The sequence below is a fragment of the Tamandua tetradactyla genome, chromosome 12, assembly GCF_023851605.1.
Source record: "Tamandua tetradactyla isolate mTamTet1 chromosome 12, mTamTet1.pri, whole genome shotgun sequence".
Lineage (NCBI taxonomy): Eukaryota > Metazoa > Chordata > Mammalia > Pilosa > Myrmecophagidae > Tamandua > Tamandua tetradactyla.
The window spans coordinates 12910171-12934691 of NC_135338.1; the positions used below are offsets into that span (position 1 = coordinate 12910171).

Here is a 24521-nt window from a genome sequence, read left to right on the forward strand (position 1 = left end):
AAGTTGACAGATGATTAGAATGTGAGTCAGGATTGCAAATCAGGCAGTAGGAAAATGAATGAGTCTACATTATTAATGCACAGATGGTAAAGCAAGTGGTAAAAATAATCAACTCATTTTGTTTTATTATTTATAATGCAGTCAATTTAGAAAGGGTAACCAAGAAGCCTCGTCCATAAATCCCATGTCAGGAGTCTCAAACTCAAATCTAGAGTGACTGGTTATGAAAAAAGACATTAAGGATTTCCCACTTTGGCAAATGGGAAAGAATGCAAGCCCCATGTTCTGGGGACAGCTGTGAGTCATCTCTAATCAATTATTGTCACATAGGATCAGTGTTGGCACATATCTCAGTTTTCCAAGGGATACCAAGGATGTGCGCGAGTGTGTGAGTGTGCAGGTGTGCGAAATTGAAATCTTCTAAGTTTTGACATAGCTCAAAAATTTTTATAGAGCTCTGGAGCCAAAAATAATGTCTACAGATTGCTGTGCACAACCCAAGGCAAATTCCAAGCACTCCAGCTACCAGATCAAGTGGCATGCCCTATGAAGGCTGTAAGATCTTGAGTATCCTGCCTGAACAGCAGTCCTTTACAAAGGACAAACAATGAGCCAATTAGATGCTGAATATGTGCCACGCAACAAAAGTAAACCTATTACCTCACAACACCATAAAAAAGAAAATGAGAACTTACAAAACTATGTAGGATTGCTGAGAAAATTAAATTAAACAATACAATTTAAAGTCCCTTGCTGGTAATAGACAGTAAATTAATGTTTGGCTTCTCATTTGTGAAAATAATATTCATATATGCATATTTACATTATATAAATTAACCACACATTTTACGAGGGATTCTGAGATTATGCCTGTTCATTTTTCCCTTCTTTACTATCTTATATAATATATTAATTCAATCTGTAATATTTACTGAGCTCCCCTCATGTCCAACATATTGTGTTCAGAACTGTAGTGATCCAAAGATCCAGTGTGGCTACTGCCAATGAGGAGGATATACTTATTTATTTTACTTATTCAATAAACATTGTTATTTCCAGATACCTACCACTGGTCTGGACAGTGAGGATGCATCTCTAAAGTTCAAGACAGATAGGTGTATCTCTAGCTCTCATAGAGCTTAGATTATAGTGGAGTTATTAGACAATAAACAAAAAAGTGGGTTAGTAATGAGGGTATAAAATATAAAATGGGTTGATATACTAGAGAGTGATTGGATGGCTACCTTAGATTTGATGGTCAGGTAGGAAAGGGTACTTTCATCAAGTGAGATGATCTATAAATGACCAAAGGGAGCTAAGGAAGAGTATTTCTTGTGATGAATCCAAGGTTGGCATGTCCTGGTACCATTACAAAGCAGAATAGGCAAAGAGGAGAGTGGTGTAAGGTGAAGGAGGAGAATAAGCAGGGACCATGCCAAGTAGGGACTTAATGGCCAGAGTAAGCAATGCCGATTTTGTCATAGGGGAAAAATAAACACCCAACTATAATAGTAAGGAATATTAAATGTGTGCTATAAAAGCCAAGTGCTGTGGGAACCCAGACAAAGGTCTGTTAATTCTGCATGCCAAGAAGGGGGGTAGGAAGGCTTCTGGAGCAGCAGATTTAAATGGGGCCTTAGAGGACAAGCAGGATTTAAAATGTAAATAGGCAGAGCACAATGAAAAAGATGTTCTAGGCTGGGGGACCCGTAAAACAAAGAATACAGGCATCTAGTGGGGGTGGGGGGGAGGTTGGTTGGGAACCCAGAGGAATGTGGTGGAAGAATAAACCCAAAAAGGTAGAACTGTGCTAGGTGGAAGAGACTTTAATGCCAGATCAAGGATCAAGGGCTTTCCCAAAAGTCATGGGGAGACACCGAGAATATCCTTCGAGTGCAACTTCCCTAGGCAGCAGGGATGTAGCTTCCTTTTTATTTATCTCATAGGGTTTTGTACTTTAGAGACACTCAAAATAATTGTGGGCTGGCTAGATACCAAGAGAGACTCTGAATATTGCTTTAATGTTACTATTGTTACTGGGCATCTCTAGTCCCTGCATGTCTCTAGATATTCTAAGACATGTTCAGATGGTTTCTAGGGAGGCAATCAGAATTCCTAATGAACTTTTACAACTTTAGACCCTTCATACCTTCAGCCTATAAAAATACTCACACAAGTTCACAAAAGTTGTATGTGCAAGGATGCTCAGCGACAAGTCACAGACCGTTCCTCCCACCACTGTGAAGCCCTGGGAGCCACCCACATTTCAAGGCATCCTTAGAAATGGGAAACTTAGGAACTATATGAAAATGTACTGTTTAAATCAGCATTTTTCAAATTGTGGGCCACAATTCATTAGTGGGTCATAAAGTCGGTATAACAGGTTGCCACTGGCATTTTTTTTTAATTTTAGAAAATAGAATAAAATAGAGCAGAAAGCATTGGAATAAATTGAACATAGTAAAGGTAAATATTGTATTTCATAAACATTTTGCTTGTTTTTATATACACATGCATACACATAAGCGTACACTCAAGTTATGTACTGGCTTGAGATATAAGATGTATTTCTTACTGTGGGTCACAATTTTTAAAAATGAGAAATACTATTTACAAAAAATTTTATGCACAATTATTAAACCAGAATGTCATTTCTACTCATTGTTAGCAGGTGAGAACTTATTGGGAAAACCTGGTCAATTCTATATGTACATAAATACATGTTATCTGTGGGGTCAGAAAGAGGTCAAAAGTATACACATTATTCATTTCCTGGACCCTGCACTCCCCCCCCCCAAAAAAAAATATATATATATACATCAAACAGTTAACTGTAATACCTCTGGGGAGTATAGGAGATGATATAAAGAGAAGAGCTTCATTTTGTATTTAATATGCTTTACATACTATAGAACTTTGTATATTTCTATATTGTCATTTTTTAAAATAAAGGAAAAAATACATGTATAAGAAGCACCATGTCTATACAGTTTTCATGGTCAATGGTATGACATATGCATATGTCTTTCAGCCAAAACCAGTAGGAAATGGAAGGGAAGGAAGCCATGTTTCAACCATAGGAAACTGATGGTAACTTGACAGGGATGTGAGTGATAGCATGATAGAAATCAATATGTAGCCTATTATTTATGTCCCGTCTGAATTATAAAATGATTTGAAGCAGCTAGGTATCCGCGTATCCAGTTGGCATGGCAGTAGAGAGTCTGAGAAGCAAGCTTAGAAGAAAAACTAGCAGCAAGAAAGTAGAATAGAAAAGTGGGAGGAGACTAAGGCTCCTGGTGAAAAGTAGGAACAGTAGAAAACGCAGTCCTTGCAAACAAACAAGGCTCTGGGAAATGTCCAACGACCACAGAGCACTGACCATTAGGAAACCACTGAGTTGTGAAGAAAAGAGCAAATGCCTACGAGTCCTAAGATGTGACCATATGAAAAAGGCTAATCACACAGGCAGTGCCCTTAATTCACCACATTCAAGTGCGCCAGGTTGTAGCATTCTACTTCACTATTGGATCCCAATCTGCATGGAGGAAGCACTAGTGTTCATGGGCCGGGTCTCTGCACAGTGCTGGGGGCTCTCAGAGTTTGCCTCTTTGCATCTCCATTTTTTATGATTCTATGGGTGTGCAGCCATAATTCCAGCTAGTACATGCTTGCCACAGATACATTACTATCTTCAATTAGATCTCATCCAAGAAGCGGAATGGGTCTGAGTGGGTGCCACAATGAAAAAGTGCAAGACCTCTTAGCAAGTGCACCAATATATGCTGGAGCAAGCCAAGCCAAGCTAAGCCTTTGCAATTTTTTTAAGTTAGAAAATGTGTTTGATGGTGGCAAGTGGTAAAGTATTTTTCTAATTGAATATAAAACCACAAATTTTTATCATATCACTTTACACAAGAATTTCTTGTAATTAGAAAACATAACTTAGTCGTCTTTGAAACTCCAGTAATCAGCCGTAGTGTTGAACATAGCACATGACTAATGAATATTAAGTGAGTACATTAAATGGATAAGCTGATTAGGTAAGGTACGCATAAGGTCTTATTTTACTGATGGCTGCTTGCTGATTACCGCAGAACTTTTGAATCATAAGGCAAAGGCTGATTTTAATTATGAGAGCTTGCATTAGGAATATCAATTATCCTTTTTTTCTGGCTTTCTTCCATTCTAGTCGTGGGGAAAGCTGCAAGATTCCTTGAATGCAGATTTTATGGGGACTGAAATGCATATATCCCCTATATGCAAATTCTCAACAGAGTACTCATTCTGCCAGTCTTCAATATTGGCAGCTTGTGCTGGTTAAGTCCCTTCTAAATTATGTTGATGGTGCCTGGTTTTTATGAGCAGAGGAATCTATTAATTATCCTTTCTATTGCTCTTTGACATTTTATTGTAAACGAGAGAAAGGAGATCCATTTCTTTTTAAATGAAGTTGCAGTGGCATACACGTAACCAAGGGTAAATCTTTCTCTCTCTCCTCCCACCTTTTTTCTTTCACAAATTGAAATAAGACCCAAAATGAGATTAAAGTCAGGCTCTTAATGCTAAATACATTTTTACAGAGGCAAATATATGTGAAAGAGATTTTATAGGAACAAATGATCAATTGCATTGTATAAGTGATACCTAACCATACTACTGGATAAGATGCCAAGGAGTTCAGTGTATTTCTGACATGAGGGCTGCCAGTGAGCTAGGTATCTCAGATGCTTGGGCATCACAACTTAGAAGCTCAATTAAAAATTTTGATTGAGATTATGTCATAGGTTCAGAAAAATAATGTGATTCAGATTCTCTTTTCTCATGTCATGGGACTATTTTTTAAAATCTTTTTACTCAGAAGTTAACCACTCAATTGACAGATAGAAAATAAGTATTTTCCAAATTCTTCTTACTGAGCAAACACATTCATACTGTCATCCATATCAGCAATAGCTGATCTATAGCTGGTCTACCCTGGGCCAGAATTTATAGTCTTTCTTAGTTTTTAAACTACAGGCATTAGAGAGACCTCCTGGAGCAATTCACCAATAGTGATGAAGCTACACTAGCATCAGTAGAACCTTGTTTGTGTTTGAGACAACACTAGCCAATTCTCGGAGGTTGACTATAAACTATTTTCTAATTATTGGTTTTCCACGTTGACCAGTGGCAAAATTAACAGTAACCAGTCCAATGCCAGTTGGCCACAGACATTTTGCCTCTTCATTTGATCAATTTCACTTAGTAGCAAAGGAGCAACGCTACTATTTACCTACTTATGGGAGATATCCAACCATCTTGCTGAGGAAATGAGCTCCCCTCACAAATCAATGTTAAAACTAGATAGTCTATAATCAAGTGTAAACTGAAAGAGCCAAGTCTTTGGTGTGGTGGACATAACCTTAGCTATTGATGCTGCTGTGTATCTGAAAAATCGTGGAAAAGAGAAAAGAAAATTTATGCCAGTGGACAGAAGTGGTTAGTTACCACAGAAGAGTAAGGGTTAGCTCGGTAAGCAACCATTTTTAAGGCAAATGGAGAAGCTAAGGGAACTAGGTAAAGAAACATACACCCCTGCTCCCAGCCACGCCCCACCTCTATCCAATGGCAGGCTCTGGAAGGAATTGAGATTTGCTGATGCCTCTTTTCTGGGCAAAAGCTTAGTTTTGCATTAAGAAAGAAAATTTGCTGCCATTTTGAGTAAGCATGCATATCACATCATGTTCCATAGTCAGGCACTTTGCACATAAGGTAAATCAAAAGCAAACCCCAAACCAAGATCAAAACAGGAACACTCTGTCTACCTCTTATCTCCCAAATAGAGGAAACCATGAGCCCTCTCCAAAAAGTCACTACCTCCCTAACAAAAACAGCTTTTTTCCTTGATGTTTTTGCAGTGGATACAATATGATGATCAAGGGAGGAAGCAGCTCTTTTCTTTTCCCTTCCCCTATTGTCTTACTCTGCCTGGGCTGCTGTGACAGAAGCTTATGGGTTGGCTTAAACAACAAGAATTTGTTGGCTCCCAGTTTTGGAGGCTGAAAGTCCAACATTAAGGTATAGGCAAACTATGTTTTCTCCAAAGTTTATAACCTTCTGGTGGTGGCTCATTCTCTGCTTCTGCCACGTGGCATCTGTCTCTTTCTTTCTCCTCCTCTGGTTTCTCATTCCTCTTGCACAGTCATCTCCTTATAAGGACTCCAGTCATAATAGATTAAGACCCACCCTCATTCAGTTTGGCCTCATCTTATTGGCTGATTTTAAAGTGTTATAGACCCCGGGAAAGCCATGCTCTTCTATTCCATTCTTGTGGGTCCAGATCCATTGTGGACGAGACCTTTTGATTAGGTTATTTCCATGGGGAGATGACCCACCAAATTCAAGGCAGGTGTTTTAGTTTGTTAATGCTGCTAGAAATGGGCTGGCTTTTATAAAGGGAATATATTAAGTTACAAATTTATAGTTCTAAGGCCATAAAAATGTCCAAACTAAGGCATCTAGGGAAAGATACCTTGATTCAAGAAAGGCCGATGGCACCCAGAACACCTCTGTCAGCTGGAAAGGCATGTGGCTGGCTTCTGCTTGTCCTTTGGCTTATGCTTTCAAACAGCTTCCCCAGGGGGATTTTCCTTCTACATCTCCAAATGTTTCTGTCTGTATTGGATCTAAAACTTTTTCCAAAATGATTCCCTCTTAAAGGAGTTCAGTAAATGGATTAAGACCCACCACGAATGGATGGAGAAATATCTCCATGGAAACCACCTAATCAAAAAGTCCCACCCACAATTGAGTGGGCCACATCTCCATGGAAACAACTTAATCAAAAAATCCCACCCAACAATAAGTCTGCCCCAACAAGATTGGACTAGGAAAAAGGACATGGCTTTTCTAAGATATTCAGACCAGCACAGTGGATCTTAATCCTCTAATGGAGTCCTTTAAGAGAGCTCACAGAGAGAGAGAGAGCTCAGAAGGAAAATGTCCCAGGAGAAGACAGAAGGGCCTACAGGAGCTGAAAGAGCGTTTTATTTTGTATGCTGTATGCTGAGGGTCACATTTCATTCTTTTTCCATGTCACTATCCATTATCGCAGCACCATTTGTCGATTTTTTGATGGAGGAGGGGAAGTACAGGGTCAGGGATCCAACCTCATCTCTCACTTGGCAGGTGAGAATTCTGCCACTGAACTATCCTTGTACCCCCTGAACAAGCCATTTTGAAACAGACCCAGGTGTAAAGGCCAGCAGATGTCACCATGAGCTTCCCATGTGGCAGACAAACCCAGGATGCCATTGGCCTTTCTTCAGAGAAGGTATCCTTTTTTTTTTTTAATTTTTATTAATAAACTCGATCAACATACAACACGAACATTCTTAATGTATGGACATCCCATACTTGGCATGCAATCGATGGCCCAATATATCATCACAGAATTGTATATTCATCACCACGATCATTTCTCAGAACATTTACATCACTCCAGAAAAAGAAATAAAAAGAAAAAAGAGAAAACTCATATATACCATACCCTTTCCCCTCCCTCTCATTGACCACTAGTATGTCCCTCTACTCAATTTATTTTAACATTTGTTCCCCCATTATTTATTTATTTTTAATCTGTATTTTTTACTCATCTGTACATACCATAGATAAAAGGACCATCAGAACAAGGTTTTCACAATCACACAGTCATTTTCAAAAGCTACATCATTATGCTTTAAAAAAACATGGCTACTGAAACACAGCTCTCCAGTTTCAGGCACTTCCCTCTAGCCTTTCTAATACACCTTAAACTAAAAAGGGGTTATCTATATAATACATAAGAATAATCTCCAGGATAACCTCTCGACTCTATTTGAAATCTCTCAGCCACTGACACTTTATTTTGTCTCATTGCCCTCTTCCCCCTTCCAGTCGAGAAAGTTTTCTCAATTCCTTGATTACTCATTCTAGGATTCCTGTCCCACGTTACCAGGGAGGTTCACACCCCTGGGATTCATGTCCCACGAAAAGACAGGGAGGGTAGTGAGTTTGCTTGTCATGTTGGCTGAGAGATAGGCCACATCTGAGCAACAAAATAGGTTCTCTAGGGGTGACTCTTAGTCCTAATTTTAAGTAGGCTTAGTCTATCCTTTGTGCAGATAACTTTCATATGAAAAAACCCAAAGTTGGAAGGTTCAGTCTATTGATTTTGTTGTCCTCATTGCATGCAAATATCAGGCCTTCTCCAAATGGGAGAGTTGAATTTCCCTCTTTCTCACCATTTCCCCAAGGGGACTTTGCAAATAATTTTTATTCACTGTTCAAATCACTCTGGGATTTATTGGGGTTAAGTGTGTTGTTGAGCCTCCATATATTTGTGAATTTTCTGGCCCTCTGCCTATTATTGATTTCCAACTTCATTCCTTTATGATTTGAGAAAGTGTTTTGCATGATTTCAATCTTTTTAAATTTTCTGAGACTTGGTTTGTGACCCAGTATATGGTCAATCCTTGAGAATGATCTGTGAGCACTTGAGAAAAAGGTGTATTCTGCTATTGTAGGGTGTAATGTAATGCTCTATAAATGTCTCTTAAGTCTAACTCATTTATTCTGTTATTCAAATTGTCTGTTTATTTATAAACCCTTTGTCTAGATGTTCTGTCCATTGATGAGAGCGGGGAATTGAAGTCTACAACTATTATGGTAGATGTGTTTATTTCTCTTTTCAGTATTTACTTCATGTATTTTGGAGCACTCTGGCTCAGTGCATAAATATTTATGACTGTTATGTCTTCTTGTTGAATTGTTCCTTTTATTAATACAAAGTATCCTTTTTGACTCTTTTAATTGTTTTACATTTGATGTCTAATTTGTTGGATATTAATATAGCTACTCCTGCTCTTTTCTGATTGTTGTTTGCATGAAATATCTTTTCCCAACCTTTCACCCAACCTATGTTTATTCTTGGGTCTAAGATGCACCTCCTGTAGACAGCATATAGATGGGTCCTGTTTTTAATCCATTCTGCTAGTCTATGTTTTTTGATTGGAGAGTTTAATCCATTAACATTTAGTGGTATTACTCTAAGGGCAGTACTTTCTTCTACCATTTTGCTTTTTGGATTTTTTATGTCATATCTAATTTTCCTTCTTTTTACCTTTACTGATAGTCTTCATTTCTACACTCTTCTCCACACCTCTCTCTCCTGTCTTTTCATATCTGTCTCTAGTGCTCCTTTTAATATTTCTTGCAGAGCCAGTCTCTTGGTCACAAATTCTCCCAGTGATTTTTTTGTCTGAAAATGTCTTAATTTCCCCTTCATTTTTGAAGGACAGTTTTGCCAGATATAGAATTCTTGGTTGGCAGTTCTTCTCTTTCAGTATCTTAAATATAACATAGCCCTGTCTTCTCGCCTCCATGATTTCTGCTGAGAAATCTATGCATAGTCTTATTGGGCTTCCCTTGTATGTGATGGAATGTTTTCTCTTGCTGCTTTCAAAATTCTCTCTTTCTCTTTGACATTTGACATTCTGTTTAGTAAGTTTCTTGGAGTACATCTATTTGGATCTATTCAGTTTGGGATAAACTGAACTTCTTGGATCTGTAATTTTAAGTCTTTCATAAGATTTGGGAAATTTTCAGTGATAATTTCCTCCATTAGTTTTTCTCCTCCTTTTACCTTCTCGCCTCCTTCAGGGGCACCCACAACACGCATATTTGCATGCTTCATGTTGTCATTCAATTCCCTGAGTCCCTGCTCATATTTTTCCATTCTTTTCCCTGTATTTTCTTTTGCTTGTCAGATTTCAGATGTCCTGTCCTCCAGTTCACTAATACTACCTTCTGCCTCAAATCTAATATTGTAGGTTTCCATTGTTTTTCTCATCTCTTCTATTGTGCCTTTCATTTCCATAAATTCTGTGACTTGTTTTTTCAGACTTTAGATTTTTTCTTTTTTGCTTGTCCTTTACCTTCTTTATATCCTCCCTCAATTCATTGATTTTATTTTTGATGAGGTTTTTCATGTCTTTTTGAATATTCTGAATTAATTGTTTCAACTCCTGAATCTCATTTGAATTGTTGGTTTGTTTCTTTGACTGGGCCATATCTTCAATTTTCCTAGTATGATTTGTTATTTTTCGCTGGCATCTAGGCATTTAATTTCCTTAATTAGTTTATTCAGAAGATTGTTTTCACTTTTTTACCTAGGACTTTCTTGCTGGATGAATTTGTTGTCTATCTGTTCTTTGACATTCAGTTCAATTTATTCGAGACCTCCAGCTTAGGTTTGTTTAACAGATCAGAATTTTTCAGTTCTTGTTTTTTTGTTTCTTCTCTGTCTGTATGGTGTCTTTTTTCCCCCTTTAGAGAGTCTATTTAGGTATTATAGACCCCAGTCAGATTTTGCCAGACCAAACTGGCTTCCTCTCAGGAAGAAAGAGTCACTTGCATCAGTTTTCTCTGAGGGTGAGACCCAGTAGGTTGAAAGACTTTCCTGTGAAGCCTCTATCTCTGCATTTTTCCTATCCTGCCCAGCATGTGGTGGTCACCTGCCTGTGGGTCCCATCACCATAAGGTGATGTGGTACCTTTAACTTCAGCAGACTCTCCCTACCAGAGCGTGGTTGAGACAGAGGAGAGGTTATAGGTTTGCTCTAATCACTTTCCTTTTCCAGATCCTGGGGTCTGAATTCCTTGAGGGAGGGATTCCACTTGAGCTGCCACCCCCAACCCCAGGGAAGGCACAGGCTCCAGACAAGCTTAATTCTGCCCCTGCCTGGGGTAGATGGAGCTTGAGAAGCCTTGCTGTTGTATCCAAAGAGTAGTCAAGCTGTAAAAACACAGCCACAAAAAAGAAAGGAAAAAAATCCTTTTCAGAGCAGGAGCCCCATTCCTCAGGTTTGCCAATCAAGAGCTCAAGTTAGTATGTTGCTCTGTGTATCTATAGGTCCTATGTACCCCCTTCTTTCCTTCAGGGCCCAGACCCTTGCAAGTATTTTGTGCTGTCCAATCAAAAAAACCTCTGTTTTTTTTTTTTCTTTTCTTTTTCCATCCACCCTGCCCCCTCAGCTCTGGGGCAAAAATCAGCAGCCTCCACTTTTACTCGAGATTCAGCTGAGCTGGGGGCCTATTTTTAGTAATCAGAATTTGTTAATTAATTCCACAATTGGTACTTGGTTGTGCTCAGCCCCTGCTGCTAGTAAAGTCCCTTTCCTTTCCTCTCTGGGAAGCAGCCTGTGGGGGAGAGGGCGCTGGCCACCTGAGCTTGGGGAACTCACGGTTCTGGGTGGGGTCACAGCTGCTCCAGCTGGTCCAGACTGGGGTACTCTGTGTCTGGTCACTGACGTGGCCCCAGCAGTTGTTCTGTACTGTTCCTGGATATTTACGAACTGCTATGGAGGACAAACTAAATCCCATACCTCAATAAGCCATCATCTTGGCTCCCTCCAATTTTTTTCAAAGGTATCCTCTTATTGAGGCTCTAGCTTGAACATCATTATGGCCTTAAAGCTATACATTGTGACCTAATAAATCCCCTTTGAAAAGGCCAACCCATTTCTTGTATAATGCATTCCAGCAGCTTTAGCAAACCAAAACACCTTAACTAATAACATATTTAAATATCCTTTTTACAAATGGGTTCACAATCACAGGACCAGGGGTTAAGACTTGAGCATGCCTTGTAGGAAACATGATTTAATCCTCAGCAACCGTGAACAGACACACTCTAACCTGAAATCCAGTCTTCTTTGCAGAATTTTGCATGTACAGTATTTTCCTTTTCTTTCTTTCATGCTCCTAAGGCCCAGTAGCACATAATACAGATTAAAAAAAACAAAGTTTGGCATGCAAGCGTTGTCTTTCCGGACTCTCCAGTGACATATTCAGAGGTGATGACCTGCTTCAAAGTGGTGGCAGGACTCAATGGAATGAAAGAAAGGCCTTACTTAATACAGTCTCAAAACACTTCTGTCAAGGAAGCTGAAGCAAATGAAGGTGAATTTTGTATGGCTAGGATTTCCCTGAAGCTTTTGCTTTTTTACTTACCTTGCTATTCCGTGCAAAGAAAAAAAAAAAAAAACCAAGTCTCTTGAGTGAGATAAGAGAGATGTTTCTAAGAACTGTATCTAAAGAAGTTGTGGTAGATAGCAGCTAGACCCAACTTAGAACATCAGGAATTCTTTTTCAAATCCAAAACACCTGAGATCAACCAGAACAATGTATTTCTTGACTTAAGGAAGGCAATGGATTGTTTTTCTTCCATTCTGGCATCTAAGACTGCTGAATCAGCCCAAATGCTAAGACATTTCAGAGAATAAGAAATCCTTTCCAAGACTAGGAGTCAAAGTGAAGTCCTTTTCCTAGGGCCTAGACATACACTGTCTGGGCAAATAAAATTTTATTGTGTGGTGGGAGAGTAAACCATGCATCAGATGAATCAAGATTAAGAAAATTAATAATGAAGATTGGGTGCTATCTCTTTTAAAAAAATGAATTTGTTCTTAAACTATTTTTAAAATACAACTAATATAGAAAAGAAACCAAACAGCAGAATATTCTGCTGGGTTTTTTTTTTACTGAAGACCCATATATTATACCACGTAATTGAAAACGTTTTTATTTACTTTATATCTTTGATCACTGGAAACTGAATATTTAAAAGGCTCAGTAATAAGAAATGAAAAAGGAACACAGAGAACAGTGTTGCTCTTTAAGGTGATTAGGCCTGGAAAAATTCTAGTATTACTTATGCATTCGCTCACATCTCTCTAACCCTATTAACCTCTCTTAGTGAACTTCATGTCCCAATTCACAGGCACTCCTAATAATGTCCCTCAACTCTGACTCTCATCTCTTCACCCAACACATAATTAGCCTAATAAAAAACAAAATAAGATTTAACAAATGTTTATATTTTTAAAAATTTACTGCATGTTTTTGTTTCTAGGACAGCTCATGCAAAAATCATGAAATGGGTTGGGTTAAACAATGGGAATTTATTTGCTCATAGTTTGAAGCTGGATAGACACCTCATCAAGGCATCACCAAGGCAATGGTCTCTTCCTGAAGACGTTGGCATTCTGGAGCTGACTGCACTGATCCTTGCTTCCTCTGTGACATGCAAGGCACATGGTGTGGTATCCTGGTCTCTCCCTTCTCCGGGTTCCCTTGGTGGTCAACTTCTTGCTTCCTGTGGCTTTCTTGGTCTGAATTTCATTCCACTTATAAAGTATGGCAGTAATAGTATTAAGACCCATCCTGACTGAGGTAGGCCACACCTTAATTGGAGTAACCTCATCAAAAGGTCCTACTTACAATGGGTTCACACCCACTGGAATAGAGTAAGTTTAAGAATATGTTTTTTTCTTCCTGAGGTACATACAGTTTCAAACCACCACCCTAAATTTCACAATGTGTGTCTTGTTCCCTTGTGTATTTAAAACTCAATAAGCTATGAGGGTATTTTCATATCACGTGCCACCACCACATACCTGAGAACATAATCAACAGTTACTAAAATGTCAAGTTAGAGTTGTTAGATTTACCTTCTACGAAATAGCCCCCAAAAGACCAGGGCTAGATGGTGAGGAGGTCATATAGTGTTTCACAAACACTTAGTTCAAATTATTATCTTTGGCCTGAGAGATTGGAATGAATTCTGATGCAAAAAATATACAGATTCTATACAAAAAGATAAAAAGGACTAAAGGACAAAAGAGAATATTCTAAAGAACAAATTTATAATTTTAATCATCTGATTCAACCCCAAATTTAAGTTGTACTTTTATAGCACTTAATACTTCCCAAAGACCTTCATCCCATTTGATTGAGATTGATCAATTATTTTTCTTCCACATTGAACACCAAGCTGTGAGAAAGTTATATTCAAGGATGGTTGTATTGGATATCCTAAATATCTTAAAGGGGGTAAAAAGAAATAATCAAGCTGGGTATAAGGGAAAATTCCCAACTATAATAGTTGTCTGATGCTAGTGTAGGTGCTTAAAACATGAGATTTGTTCCCAAAAGGTAACTCAAGATGTGACATGCCTAACTTTTAAAATGGTTGAGCTGCAACCCTGTCATGGGATGAAGAATGCATGGTTTGACTGGTAAGCAGGTAGTTCATTAGTGTGCTAGTTTGAAACTGTCATGTACCCCCAGAAAAGCCATATTCTTTTAATCCAATCTTGTGGGAAGGTGTATTGTTGGCTGGGACCTTTTGCTTAAGTTGTTTCCATGGAGAAGCGACCTCACCCATTCAAGGTGGGTCTTAATTAGCCTACTGGAATTCTTTTAAAGGAGAACATTTTGCAGAAAGCTTAGCCACGGAGGTGCTTGGAGATCCTGAGAGAGCTGCTTGAACCCAGAAGCCAGAAAAGAAGGGTGGCAGAGGTCACCATGCACCTTCCTATGTGACAGAGAAACTCCAGATACAATCAGCCTTTCTTGAGTAAAGGTATCCTCTTGCTGATACCATAATTTGGACAGATCTGTGGCCTAAGAACTGTGAAGTTGTAACTTAATAAATCCCCTTTGTAAAAGCCAATCCATTTCTGGTGCATAACATTCTGGCAGCAGTGGCAAACTGCAGTAGATTTGGGGACTAGAGAAGTGGGGTGCTGCATTCTGCAAACACCAAACGTGTTGGAACAGCTTTTTTACATGCATAAGGGGAATAGTCTGAAAGAACTGTGAGAAGGTGAATAAGAAAGACCTGGATTGCTTTAAAGAGACTGTTGGTAGAAATATGGACACTAAAGGTTCTTCCAACAAGACCTTATACAGAAGTGGTGAAATTGTCATTGCAAATTGGAAGAAAGGTGACCCTTGTTTTAAAGTGGCAGAGAACTTGGCAAAATTGAGTGCTGGTGTTGAATGGAAGGTAGTATTTGAAGGCAACAAGCTTGGGTAAGAAATTTCCAAACTAAATGTGGAAAATGCAGCTTGACTTCTTCTTGCAGCTTATAGTTAAATGCCACAAGTGATAAGCTGAGAACTGAACTCCTGGGTACAAAAAATCAGAAACTGATAGTTTGGAAAATTCTGAGCTTTTGGAAAATGAGAATTCAGAGACTATTGCTGCACATGAGGATTTAACAAAACATGGAACCAGCCACCCATTTCAGGAAAAGCCAGGATTGGAGATGGAATCATCCAGAAAGGATTTATGGAAAGTCTTATTGGCTGATGGTTTTGACCCTTGTATGCTGCATGCCAAGTCAACAAACAATTTTTTGTGAGATCTGTATGATCAGAACCACTCACTGCCAATCTGAACTAAAATGGACAGAAAAGGGACAGATTAAAGGAAAAATTACTTCAAAGGCAAAATTATAGAAGTTAAGGTTTGGAGCCTAGAAATTTCAGGCCAGGAAAGCAGATCCATGCATGTGAAAAGGTTGAGTTTGCCTGAAGGCAGAGGGCAGGCCCTCTTCCTCAATGTTCAGGAAGAGTTTTACCATAGGCTTGAGGGGGTGGAGCACATTCCCCAGGGATTGCGGAAAACCTGGTCACCACCACACTGTTCTGAAGATGTTGAGCGTGTGCCCCAGAGAAGGCAAAGAGTCCAGGTGCCACCCATAGGTTTGGAGAGGGTGGAGCAAAGAACAAGGTGGTCTCAATGCTTGGATATGTTGGAATGCTCATTCCAGTGTTCGAAGAGAGGGGGGCTGCTGCATAAGCCCTTGGAAAGGGTGGGGCTGCCATTGTTTCAAGCCCCAAGGATAAATGATTCTCAGACCTTGAACTCTAATGGAGTTTGCCCTGATGGTTTTCAGAACAGTTTGGGGCTGGTGATCCCTGTTTTCCTTTCAGTTTTCCCTATGTAAATGGAAATATTTACCCTATGACAGTGCCTCCTTTGTATATTGACAGTAGATAATTTTTTCTGAGTTTCACAGTCCACAGCCAGAGAAAAATTTTGCCTGTGACTGATTTTGATGAGATTTTGTAATATTTTTTACTTTTTATTGTATTTGATTGTTACTGAAATGGTTTAAGGCTTTTGTGACACTGTGATGGAATGAATGTATTTTGTATATGGGAAGAACATGTCTTTTGGGAGCCCAAGGAGTGGAGTATTCTGGTTTGAAACTGTTCTGTATCCTAGAAAAGCCATGTTCTTCTAATACAATCTTGTGGGTGGAGATTTATTGTTGAGTGTAACGTTTTGATTAGGTTGTTTCCATGGAGATGTGACCCCATCCATTCAAGGTGGGTCTTAGTTAGCTTACTGGAGTTCTTTAAAAGGAGCTTTCTTTGGAGAAAGCTCAGACACAGATGCTTGGAGATGCTGAGAGAGTTGTGTGAACCCAAAGGCGAGGAGAAAAGGACAGCAGACATTGTCATGTGTCTTCCCATGTGACAGAGAAATCCTGGACATAATCAGCCTTTCTTGAGTGAAGATACTCTCTTCTTGATGTCTTAATTTGGACATATTTGTGGCCTAAGAAATGTTAAGTTATAACTTAATAAATCCCCTTTATAAAAGCCAATCTATGGGTGGCATGATGGTGGATCAGTGGCAGAGTTCTTGCCTGCCATGTCAGAGACCTGGGTTTAATTGTTGGTATCTGCCCTTGTAAAAAAACCAATCCATTTCTGATATAGTGCCTTCCCAGCATCTTTGGCAAACTGAAACAATTAGTATCCCATATTATTAATGTAAAGTTGCAGCTCACTTCCCACCCTGAGGCCAATTACCTTACCCTGAAGAGAACCACACTACCCTGGCTAATAGTCTGAACAAGTGGCTAGCAGGAAAATCCATACAATTCAACATGGTTTCTCCATCACTTGCTTTATTTCTTCTTGGGATGTTGCATAACTATTGTCCCTTTCCCCACCCCATTTTCCCTATAATTTACATTCATATCAATTTTATTACGTATATTAGCATCATACATATATTCAAGTCATACATAATACATAATGATTCTGATTAAAGTCATGATATTATCTCAGCCTTAACTCTGTTTCCTTGCTGTCCATCCAGTATTCTTTCCTTGAGGACTTTCTCTTGGGGACTTGTGAAACCTTTTTATTTCCTCTTGCACAGACTGGCTTTCAGCTCTTTTAGCTTTTCCAAAGCTAAAAGAAAAGCTTTCTTTTCCAAACTATACATTTCTTGGCTATCCAGTAATCTCAGCATCTTGATTTATCAACTTTGAACACACTTTAGTTTGTCCATGTCTCTCTGAAAATGTGGTTTCTAATATCAAATATAATATTCTATGTATATTTTGACCAGAGCAAACCATAGTAAGATTATCACTTTCCCCAGACAGGTACATCTACTAATGCAGTCTAAGATATTAACTTTGTTGGCAGCCATGCTGCTCAATTGACGTGCATTGTATTACTAAAACTCCTAATCCTCTTCTAAATGATATCTGCTAAAGAGCTGGTGCTATAGCCTTTGAAAGAACCAACAAATTTACTTCATAATCTCCAAGTTTCTGTTTGTGTTCTTGTCTTCATCAAATCAATCAACTAGTCTTCCAACACTAGCATTAAAAAATTAATATCATTAGATATCTTATCATTAAATATATTATTGGCATTTCATATTTTCTGTGTTGTTTAATTAGTGTTTTTACAACAGTAGACTTTCAGCTGTTTGTTTATGCCAATGCACAACTTGTGAGCTACATTTTGACATAAATACATTAATATAAACACAATGACACCTTAGAGTTTCTTATCTTTAGGAAATATATTTCCAAATTCCAAACAACAAACCCAAAATGAAACTTGGAAGCACAACCTTATTTTGAATCAATGATTTACAATAGGCTTATGTTGATTGAAACTCCTTTATTTTCCTTAACATTTGTGTTCTGATTAGAGTCATGACATTATCTTAATCCTAACTCCATTTTCTTGCCCTCCATCTATCTTGCACTCCATCTTGCTCTCTCCAACTTGCTCCCTATCCAGAACTCTTTAGTTTTAATCTTATGTTAAGCATAAATTATTTATAGATAAGTTAAATTTTGCAAAGGATGTTTCAGGACTGCTTTCCTAGTTTGGTGGTGTATAGATAGACTGTATAACCGAGGTACGTAAGAGAAAGCCTAACCGATGAAGAGAAGGTGGCATTTGAGCAAAGCCTTGAAGGAGGAAAAGGAGTGAGTTGTGTAGACTGTACAGGAGGTGAGTCCCAGCAAGAAGGAACGATGAGTGCTTAAACCCTGGAGAGGATAAGGAATGAATGGCAAGGAGCCTAATAACTAGAGTGGAATGAGAGACTTTATTTAACCAGCTGAATAAGATCTTTTAAGTCTCTCCTCTTTGTCTGAGGGACCTGAGAAGCTACTGAGGGGGGTTTATACAGAAGTATATGATGGTCTGAATACACACCTCAGAAGGGTACCCAAGGTTGGCCCTGTCCTGTGGTCCAACCTTTCATTGCCACCCGTTGCCTTACACTGGGGCTGTCTTTCCATGATTGCTCTTTCTCACACCTTGACTGCCCTGCTGAACTGCTTTGGAGCCTCTTCTGGGGTCCCCTCTGACTCAGCTCCTCTACAGCTACTCATACTTGCTTGCTAAGACTACTGGGGTGCAGTGGTGCCCTGCTCAAGGATGCCTTCCCTAACTCCCCCAGGCTGGTTTGGCTAGACTTTGTTACTATGCTGAGTGTCTCTTCCACACCATTGAACTGTGATAATCATCTATTCCCATCTCTACACTGTGTTTTCTTTGACTGTAGTGCCTAAGTCATATTTTTCGGCCTTTGACTGTAGTGCCCAAGTCATATTTTTCAGCATGTACATAGCACACCTACATGCAAAAAACACTTGGTAAATTTTGCTGAACAAAGGGACGAATCATGGTAAGGCAAGATGTAGTAGATGGGTGTGCAGGAGAATATCTCTTGTATGAGGCATTTTGAATTACTTAGGCTGCCTATATATGGGTTTTGGGTCTCCTTTTGGAGGATTGTGTTTTAACATATTTCCTTTATTATCTTCCCAATTTGACTCCTGACTACATTCTTCTGAGTTTTTAAGTTCATCAAAATGAAAAAGAAAAGCCATGAAGCTTTTCCTTTGGCAAACTTAGGCTTTTATGCTTGTCAGATTTAGGGAGTTATCTTAATCCAATGGTCAATTTTTTTCAATTTTTAAATATTTAAAAATCTCTGGTGCTAGTAATAAATCATATTAACATACTTATCGTACTAATAGATGATACCCTACATTGCAAAATTACCTGTAAATCCTAGCTATTTTGGTGGGGGGAAAAGCATGGCCATCTGTATGTTAACCCACATTTTGAAATCATATTCTAAAGTGTGAAGATAGAAATAAGAAATCACCGAGAGCATTGCTTAGTTTGAGCCCAGATGGGTTCAACACCTGAAAAGATTATCAGTGTTCACGCTGCTATCTTCCACAGATAGAATTTGAGCTTTCTAAGTGGGAAAGGAAGAGGAACAGAGTGTGGAAAAACAAGGGCATTTTGTAAACTGGTCAAAATGTTAGGCTGGAAGGGTGACTACAAAGCCCTTTATCACACGTGGGGAAAAAACTTTGCCATGGTCCTTTCAGGAGAACATGGTGTTTAGTGTTGATTTAAAAGGACACGCTCCCCTTTTCAACATTCATCTGAGATCTCACTCTTGCAAAAAGGTAAGATAATGTGCTCTTTTAGTAAGAAGTCAAGTGCCCACTGCATTTTGAAACTGCCTGATGAGAATTAACGGCCTTTGCCATCCTCTTTTAAACAACTTTGGCCAGGTTTTCTATAGGCACCTCGTTTATCTTGAGACTCTTTCATCTATTATCTGGCTGTAAGCATGTTTATAGCTCATCAGCTGAATTCATTTTGACAGAGAAGTCTTATGATGAGTAGCCAACAGCCTCATGTCGGGTCTGTGAGTATCTCTGGAATTAAGGTGATGGGAAAAGGGTAACCTTCTGCTGCTCTGAACAGCATTTGCTAAATAACAAAAAATAGAGCCTTAAATCATCCTCCTCTTTGCTAATATTAGAGCATGGTGCAGCTGGTTCACACTTAGATCACAAACACCATTTGGGGACACCTCTGAATTCATACTTACATATGTTAATGGATATGAAACATAAAATTTCCAGTTATGTAGATGAAGTTACCATCCAAAGGGTTTTTCTTTGACCTCTAAAATGTCCATGTGCAACTATTTTTGGCACTGGCCAGGACAAAAAAAAAAGCATCATTATCCTCTATATAGTTCAACCACCTGGGCTCCAGAGGTTTATAGTTCTTACTTCTCATCTTCCTGAAGAACCGGGAACGGTTTTGTGCTGAAAACAAAAATACCTGTGCTGCAAACATAAAATTCTTATTTTTAAATAGCTCCAGCTTGGTTTACGATAATCTGAAAGTGCATGCTGCTTGAACCAAAACTTTCTGTTTACAATAATTTGTAAGAATTATATTTCAAAACAAGCTTAAGGCTGGCTGTACACATTCATAAATATTTTAAGTAACTGAAGTAGACTTTTGAGAAATCTTCCCATCACAGAATTCAATGTTTAGATTTTCTGAAGACAGAACACAAGTTCTTTAAAATCAGAACTTGTACTAAAATGGCAGGATGTGACTTTTCCAACATCACTCAAGAGCATAGCCTCTATCTGCTCAGCTGATATGTAAATCAACTCATGCCAATGTGTTTAATTTTACTAATCACCTGATGATTATTCAGAATCACAAAAAGAGAACTATTCGGTCCCCAAGGTAAAACTATGCTATAAACAATGGCATTCAATTGCTCAACACACAGTCAAGGCTTTCTGTATTGTGTGACTTCCATGACGATGGAAGGAACCAGTGTGGACATACCCCAAAGTAGTCATAATAAAAGAGCAGCTGTTATTTGACAGATAAAGTTGTTGCAACCTTCAAATAGAGCTACATTCCCACGCATTAAGAACAGGGATAAACAAATATCTGATATTCTAATCTCCCTATACTTACTGTGTTTCCATTTACACCATTTTGTCAGTCACTTGAAAAATAATGTCCATGAATTTCCATGGATGGAAACAGCGATGATAAAGCCCATCCCTTGCTTACCCGTCACTCCAGGCTAGCACATAGATGCAGGTGACCATCTTGCATGAAGCTAGTGACTGGCAGAAGTACATGTTGCCTATATGCCTTTTAGGGTAAGGTCTTCTTGAATTTATGCTTTCTCCTTAAGCACTTTTGAAAGGGAAAATCAAGAATTACTGGAAAAGTATTCATAATGGTGATGATGTTTTTAGATATGCCTAAGCTGAAATAAAACAGCTCATTGGAATATTATTATTTGGGAGGTTATTGGGGCTTTGGTGGTGTTGTTATTTTAATATCTGCTGAAGAAAAGAGGACTCTATCAGAAACTGTACCCCAACTCTCACCTCCCCCCCACCCCACCCCCAGATTTGGAGATTTCCCCAAACTACCAACAGGCCCTACGTACTCATTATATCTATGAGGTTTATACAGGCTCACCTCTCAGCCCTATGCTCCTTCCACCAGGAAAGGCTCTGCTAATGTCTTCCACACAGCATCTGCTCCTTACCTTCTGACCTCAGCCAATTCCAAATCTCCAACTGACTATCCTATCTTTCCATTTGGGTAATTGCTGAAAATCAAATTCGCATATGTGGAAGCAAACTTATTCCATGGTTACAGCTCCCTCAACAATACCCATCATGTGTTATCCTCTTCTGGCCTTCCTGATTCTTTCGGTGATATTGACAGTGTCCCAATTCCCCAGATTATGGTCTTGGGCTCTCAGAGTTTGCCTCCTTCTTCTTTCTCTGCATCTGTCATTTTCCCAAGTGCTGTTAATGTGTCATGAAAGCCCCTTTCAAATCCAGGCTTCCTCTTCATTCCCACCACCGCCATCTAGGAGAGCATCCATCTCTCCACATCGAGTTACAGCAGTAGGTGCCAGCTGCCTTCCGCAAGCTCTCCCTTGCTCCAAATTTTCCTACAATTTGGCAAAACACATTCTAAGAAAATATAGTATCAACACATTGCTACTTGAGCATAAGCCTTCAGTGCCTGCGGGTCACATACCTCATCAGGTCTAGTGTCCTTTCACCCTCCCCAGAAGTGTGAAGACCCTTCCAGGTCAAATCAAACTGTTTCTTAATTAAAGTTAATTGCCTCCCTATAACTCCTAACCATTTGTTCCACCTCAAAGAGGAAAACGCAAGTCTTTCTTCTGCAAGCCAGCTTTCAGATATTTGAAAGCAGCTATCATGAATCTGCCTAACATTCTTTCTTTCACCCTAATTCCTGCCATTCTCTTTGGATGATTTCTTTTATTTTTTTTCAGATCCCATCATCCTCCTCTAGACCTACCCAGTCATAGTACCACTTAAAATGTACAACATTCTTGAATCGAATATTATAATTATACGTTTCCTTCTTTTTTTAATTCCTCCATCCCTACCCAGAACTATGGGGAAATCCACCCATACATATTTTTAATAAATTGCTAATCATATTAATATATTTGAAACTTTAAGCTAATGGCAGAAATTTTCTTTTTTACATTACACTTTAGGTGTTCAGCCTGGAAAAGCACTTTCATTTAATAAATGTTTGGTCAATTTCATTAGTTATGAATAATTTCGATTGTTAGCTGTATGGGGAGAAAAAAAAAGATCCAGGCTTTTTGGATATAACATAACTCAGGCAGAAAACAAAAAGAGATCGCTTTACAGAGGCATTGTATCTTTAGCTCCTTGATATTGTCCAAAGAGAAAAAACCACACCAAAAAAAAAAAGAAAAAGAAGAAAAACAACCTGTAGCTACTTTCAGACAAGATTTAAGAGTCTTTAAACATCCTTTGCAGGAAACAGTCACTCCACTTTCATTCCCCCAGGCCTCCCAAGCCAGTGACCTTCCTTGATCTCTGAGATGACAGTTTGCCAAGTTCCATGAAGCAGGTATTCACAAATGACCCCATTAGATTTCCTAAAGACCTTAATTGCCCAATTCCTTTCACCTAGGATTCTGAGGTTCAAGGAATGCTATCCTTCAGTTACTCTCTTGCATCGGTTCTAGCTATTGTTACGGTAATCCTTTCTGAACCCCTGAGAATGCAAGAACTGAAGCAGACTTTGATTCTCCTACTGAATTACAAGATACTTTACATACTTCTGTCACAAAGTCTTTCCCCTGTGTTTACTGTTCAACAATGACATTCACTTTCATGTCTAAACATAGAAGGGAAGCACCATTGCAATATATATAACTTTCAAGATTCAAAAGCTCATCCCCTTAGGTTAAATGCCTAAGAAAATTAATCACTTCCTGCTGTCCTAACCCCATAGTTCAATCTTATCTGAACAAACACTCTAGGCTGAGGTGACAAGTAGCCACTCTGCATCTATATTGCCTGACCTCTTCCTTGAAAATCAAATCAGCATATATTTATTTTAACTACTACTTGCATGACACTAGTGGGGGTGAGCTTATTAAACACAAAGTAATTTCATTTAAACTTTCACTTTTCCTTCAGAGTTTGTGATGGACTTGAAGAAAATTATTACACTGCATATCTGCAGATCTACTTACCTGAAACCAAAGTGGATACATTAAAATACGCTAAGTTCTCCAGAACCTTCTTTCTATCTTGTGGAGTATATAAATTGTCACTTACAAGCTATCTTATTTCTCATAAGCAGCCAGGAATGTGGATGAGGAAGACAAAATAAGGAAAGAAAAAAAAAAGATTAATAAGTTAACAACAACCAAAAAAGTTTGAGTTCTCTTATATATAAATAAACCATTCCAGAATCATACTGCTTTTATGTCCTGGTCTAAAGTTCTTAATCGCATTATATTAAAACTTTTTAAGCTAAGTCTCCCAATTCCATGAAACTTTGCTTACCAAGTGGAACATCTACTGACACTAATGTTTCCTTTAGAATTTGTTTCCAGTAACAAATGAAAGTGCACAAAGATCCATGGGGTTATTTTATGCTCTCGCCCTGCCAACAACCCCCCACCTCACCACACACACACATGTACCAGATACGTCTGCACATGCACACACACCCTTACTCAAAGCATTCAGAGGTTGAAGGTTAAAAACCTCTCCATTAAAGAAAAAACAGGATAAATGAAGAAGGCTTTACTTAGAGGACAGGCCCAGGGAGAAGAATCACCCTAAAGACACACTAATGGCCTCCAGTACCTCCAGGAGATTGTGACATCATTATATAAAAGTATTGTGCAACTAGATCACTCAATGATCTATGAAATACTTGAATATTTCTTCAGTCGAAACATAGATATTGAAGTCCTTTGCTTCACTTGAAGAGAAATTAGGCTAAAAAAAACTCCAAGAACACATCGACTTTAAAATTCCATGAATCTATCTACCTCTCTATCGATTGAGAGACTTATTTTAGGATTTGGCTCACACAACCTGAGGATTAACCAGATCGAATTCTATAGGGCAGACCACAAGCTGGAAACTCTGAAAAAGGTAAACTTGGTGCATCAAGGACACAAGCTGGAACTCTGATGAAGGTGAA

At 38.7% G+C, this 24521-nt stretch overlaps 1 long non-coding RNA gene across 1 annotated transcript in view; it reads right to left on the reverse strand.

Annotated features, from left to right (window-relative positions):
- Positions 1 to 11441, reverse strand: part of LOC143651222 (uncharacterized) — a 74326-nt gene extending 62885 nt beyond the window's left edge. The window contains exon 1 of the long non-coding RNA XR_013159919.1: positions 11264 to 11441. This is a non-coding gene — a long non-coding RNA (uncharacterized LOC143651222). The remainder of the gene's footprint in view (positions 1 to 11263) is intronic.
- Between the last annotated feature and the right edge of the window lie 13080 nt (positions 11442 to 24521).